At 49.5% G+C, this 5,083-nt stretch overlaps 1 non-coding gene across 1 annotated transcript; it reads left to right on the top strand.

The window, feature by feature from the left end:
* The first annotated feature begins 205 nt into the window (after positions 1 to 205).
* On the top strand, positions 206 to 278 carry TRNAE-UUC. The gene has a single exon. It is a non-coding gene; the product is annotated as a tRNA-Glu (tRNA).
* The last annotated feature ends 4,805 nt before the right edge of the window (positions 279 to 5,083 follow it).

Here is a 5,083-nt window from a genome sequence, read left to right on the forward strand (position 1 = left end):
TAATCATTAGAAGTGGAAGATTGTCAGGCCCAAGTCAGGGGGCTTTTTGTAAGAAAGCGTGTGTGTGTGCATGCGTGTGCGTGTGTGTGTGTGTGTGTGTGTGTGTGTGTGTGTGTGTGTGAGATATATGTGCCCAGAAACTTGAGCAGTGGAGGAGCAATATGGATAGACCTGAATTCATTCTAAGAAGATGACCTTGAAACACGGTTCCATAGTGTAGTGGTTATCACATCTGCTTTTCACGCAGAAGGTCCTGGGTTTGCACCCCAGTGGAGCCACAGTCCATGGTCTATGGCCATGCCACCCTGAACAAGCCTGATGTCTGATCTCAGAAGCTAAGCAGGGTCAGGCCTGGTTAGTACTTGGATGGGAGACCACCTAGGCAGATCAGATGCTATAGGCATAAATGATGATGATAATGATGATAATAATAATAATATAATAATAAAATAGAAGGGGACTATATCTTACCAAGGCAGTGTTCCAAATGTTGGGTTATCAGAGATGAACTGGGGGCAGCTGGCTTTGCCCCCACCTGCAAATGAGTCATTGATTCTTCCTATTCCTTCTTTGAACTTTACATTCAAGGTACCACATTATTTTGGTGCTCCAAAGGTGACTTAAAAAATATTTAACAAAGACATCAACACGGATCAATCAGAATGATTGAGGATGATTCTGATGTCCCTCTCTGTGCTGCAAGGTCGATCCTTTAGTTCTTGGTCATGGGCGTGTGTGTGTGTGTGTGCGCGCGCGCGCGCGCGCTGGGGGGATGTCCCGGGGGAGGGGCTAGGGAAACTGAGGCAGAAAGGAGGGGACATTTGGGCCTTGGGGGCGTGTAATTTCCCATCAGAGGCGCTGCTGGCTTCCTCCTGAAACTGCAGGGTGAAACCTTTCTGTGACCCTGACTCTCGCTGTGGGTCCCTCCTTATAGTGTGATTGATAAATGCTTGCCGACCGAAGTGGAATGACTGGTTTAGTAAAATCCTTTACCTCTATTCAGAAAAGCAAAAGAATGTATCGGCGCATGCGTCATATAGCCCAAGTTTTGCTGTGATTACAATCCCCCAAATCTTAGTGGCTTATGACACAAGGTTAATTTCTTGTGTGTACAACTTGTCCATTGCAGGTCACTTGCCCTGTGTCTCTTCCCTCTGGGATCCAGCCTCATGAGGTGACCACTGTCAGAAATGCGGGGTCGCTGTGCAGAGGGGAAAAAAGAGAAAGTGACGAGTTGTGAACTGACTCTTCAAGCTTATGCCAGAAAACAACTTGTTACTTCTGCTTGTAATTCCCTGGCCATAGCAAGCCTCACTGGATGCCAACCACCTTCTTTCAAGAAAGACAGTCTTTACAGGTGTAATATGATCATTGATTCTGGGCCTTACATTGTGCCAGGATGTGTTGGGGAAAGAGAGAGATAAGGTAGCATCCCTGCTCTGGAGAGATACGTAAACAGACATACTACAGGGAGCCTCAAAGGGGAACTGGGCTTTTCATGGACTGAGAACAGGGGCCTCTTCTAAAAATTCCCTAAGTGGTTTAAGTCCACTGCCAGCTCCTCATATTAATAGAACATATTAATAACCTGTGAACTCTGTTTCTTATAGGTATTTTTCCATTTGCAATGATCGACCTTGCTGGGATTCTTAGTTTTGCTTCTGTTTGTCCTTCCACTCTCCAAGTAGAGAACTAAGACCTCGAGACAAACAGACATGATTCTGTTAAGCAGGACTTCATCTTATTGATCTTTGTCTTCATGGTGCTAGGCATTCGCTTGGCACGAAATGAGAGGACGAGAGGACGGACAAATCAACGGCCAGCCCAACGCTACGCGCCACTCCCGCGAGCCTCTCCCGCCTGCCTCTTCCTCAGGAGTCTCGTCCTCATCCCTCAGCTCCAGGGGTCCACGTGCCCCGATTTGGACGTCCATTTCATTGACTGTCATTCCACTTGCTCTCTGCTATTCTTCTTAGGACGTGGCTTCTGACAAATGGCAATAATTTCAACCTTTGTCTGTGGTCCAGTGTTTCTCCACCCCCTATACTACCTGGTCCCCTCTTGAATGGGGCTTGATTCGCACAGCGACGTTTATTCTGAGGAGCGTGTGGCAGGTGGAGATGAGGTGTGTGTGTTTATTGTCGTTACTCGTCCTGGATTGAACAGTGTCTCCATCACATTAATGTCTACCCCAAAGCTCAGAGTGCGACCTTATTTGGGAGCAGGGTCTTTGAAGATGCACTTGGTTAAATCAAGATGAGGTCACAGCGAATGTGTGTGGCCCCTAAGCTGGTGCCTTTAAGAGAAGAGGAAGCAGAGACACAGAGACACACACACAGGGAGAATGCACGTGATGACCGAGGCCCCACCGGAAGCCACGAGGGAGCAAGGAAGAATCCCACCTGGAGCCGTCGGGGAGAGCACGGCCCGCCGACACCTTGATTGTGGACGTTTGTGTCCTAGAACTCTGAGAGAATGTATTTCTGTAGGACGCTACTCACTGAAATTAGCATTTATTCATTTGCCGCTCAAGGCACTCATCTCATCAAATGAACGTAAAACTTTCTCAAGCAGGAGCGCTGCTCCTCGGAGCTGTGCTGCTAAACTTTATAAAGCGAATGCATCTGCAGTCCTTATGCTGAGGCTCAGCTGCCCTGTCAACCATGCGAGAAACAAGTGTTGAGGATTTTTCCATGGTGGCAAGTCCACATAATGATGAAGAGACAAAGGCTCGGAGAGGGCAAGTGACATGCTCAAGGTGTCACGGCCACTTACAGAAGGGGCTGGGGCCCAGTCTTCGGATCCTGACAGAGCTCTTCCTCAGGATCTCTAGTCAAACAACTGTCAACCACCCATGGCCACCAAAGGGACGTGGACAGAAGAGGTCCCAGATTGTCCCGGTATGTGCATGTGCTCCTCGTCGAGTCGTGGGGTGGAAGCCGACCTGAGTTTCGGGCTTGCGAAGGGCCAGAGGACCATGTTCCCTTCGGTAGCTGCGAACACGAGGTCGTGGCAGGAAAACCTAAGCAGAACACAGAAAGAAGACGTGGACCAGGCCAGGGTCATCAGTTCGGCTGGTTGGCAGGACTCGTTAGGAAGCCGGCGGGCGGCTCTGAGATGCCCAATGAACCACGAGGCCCTCACTCAAGGTCTGGCTCAGGAAATCCCCACCATTTCAGTTGAAAACGCAGACACATGATGAATGTATTCATTAGAGAATAAACTTTTAAAAATTTGCAAGTAAGCAAGAGGAGAGGAGGTTGCGTTCAGTAGTGGTTTGTTTCTGAGAAGCAAACATACGAACCTAGTGAAAGATGCCTTCCTCGGGGGCGTTCTCCTCGTCCGCAGTGCGCGGTGAGAAGGGAGGGGTGCAGATTGCGTCCGCGGCGTGGGTGACGGTTCCGGGCTGTGGGACAGCAGCATGGCTAGGGCACCCCAACATGAACAAGGACCGGGGCTAGAAAAGCCTCCTGTGTCCATGTGCAGCCAGGTACAGTCACGTGACGTTCCTGAGGCCTCCTGCAGGTGCTGCTGTGCAACACCAGGAAAATCAGAGCAGTTCCAAACCTGGCAAGAGCTGGGCCTGGAGGTCACGCTTCTCCTCCCCCTCACACCTCCCCGGCCGTCTGGGGAGGCAGAGCCACTGCTGGGCTGCGGTGCTGCTCCTGGCTGCTCGGGCTCTGAACTTCCGAACACCCCACTTACTGCTGATAGCACCCCACACCTATCCGGTTCCCCCCAAGGATTTCCGTGGTCACCCACTTGTGAACACAGATATGAGGGAAAAAAATGGCAAAATAGGTGGTGAGAAGGCAGGCTAGCCTGTCGGGGCCGCTCCCACAGAATGCCAGAGAGTGGGTGACTTATAAACAGCAAATGTTTATTTTGCACGGTTCTGGATGCTGGGAAGTGCAAGGTCAAGGTGCCGGCAGGTTTGGCGTCTGGCGAGGGTCCAGTTCCTGGTTCATAGACAGGCTTCTCCTTGCTGTGTCCTCTCACGGTAGAAGGGGCGAGAGAACTCTCTGAGGTCTCTATGATAAGGGCACTAATCTCATTCATGAGGGCTCCGTCCTCATGATTTAATTACCTTCCAAAGTCCACGCCTCCAAATCCCACCACATGGGGGGCGGGTTTCAACAGATGCATTTGAGGGGACACAAGCGTTCAGTCCACAGCGGAGGGGGTAGAGAAGGCAGTGCGAGGGAGGCACGTTACGTGGCCGTCGGGGAGGGTGGCTCGGGAGTGAATGAAAAAGGGGTGTCTCACCACGGGAGTTGCTTACTCTGCTTGCTTTCTTGTGCCTCAGCCGTTGCCATGGGAATATTCTTCAGTGGCCTGCCAATTCCAGGGGAGACAAGCAGGTCAGAGCCTAGATCAGTCTGGACCTCCCAACGCTCTATAATTTCTTGAACAAATTCCTCTGAGATCATCAGAACCTCTCAACTGAACACAGCTGGGTTAGCTGGCCTCTAGACACATGAGAAATAATAACAAAAGTTGCTGTTTTAAGCCACTGAGTTTTAGAGGTTTGTTGCACATTAATAGTTAACTGATGTACCTACCTAAAAGCCAAAACCCCTTTCTTTCTTGTTCTGGAATCCTGATTTTGTGTAATTCACTCGCTTCTCCGTGCTGTGATTTCTTTTTCTGAGAGAAGAAGGCATCTAACTAGGTAATTTTTAAAATTTTTGCAGTGTGAACATTGACTCTGAACATGCGATCAAGTCTCTGGGTGCTACAGAGGCAAATATTCACAGAGGATTTTGGAGAACTATTAATTAGCTCTCCCCGCCCCCCTCCCTGCAAATATATTGAGAAAGTCATTCTATAGCAAATTCTTAGCTCTGGGCTTGTAATGAATGAGTTTCTTTTTCGTTCCAGAGTTTGGGTCTAACATATCCTGTCTGCTCTAAGGGACCTTCATCGAACGCTCATTAGATGCCTTGTTTATAAAAAATGATTTTCACGCAAGGAGCAAATGCTTGCTTTTCAGGAGCAGGTGTTGTGGTAAAGAGAAGAATGCTGGCCAACGCCTTGTCATCCAAACTCACAGGGATTTCTGGTGTCCTGGGCAGGTTTCACA

This window comes from Rousettus aegyptiacus, unplaced genomic scaffold (assembly GCF_014176215.1).
Source record: "Rousettus aegyptiacus isolate mRouAeg1 unplaced genomic scaffold, mRouAeg1.p scaffold_m13_p_11, whole genome shotgun sequence".
NCBI classification, from domain to species: domain Eukaryota; kingdom Metazoa; phylum Chordata; class Mammalia; order Chiroptera; family Pteropodidae; genus Rousettus; species Rousettus aegyptiacus.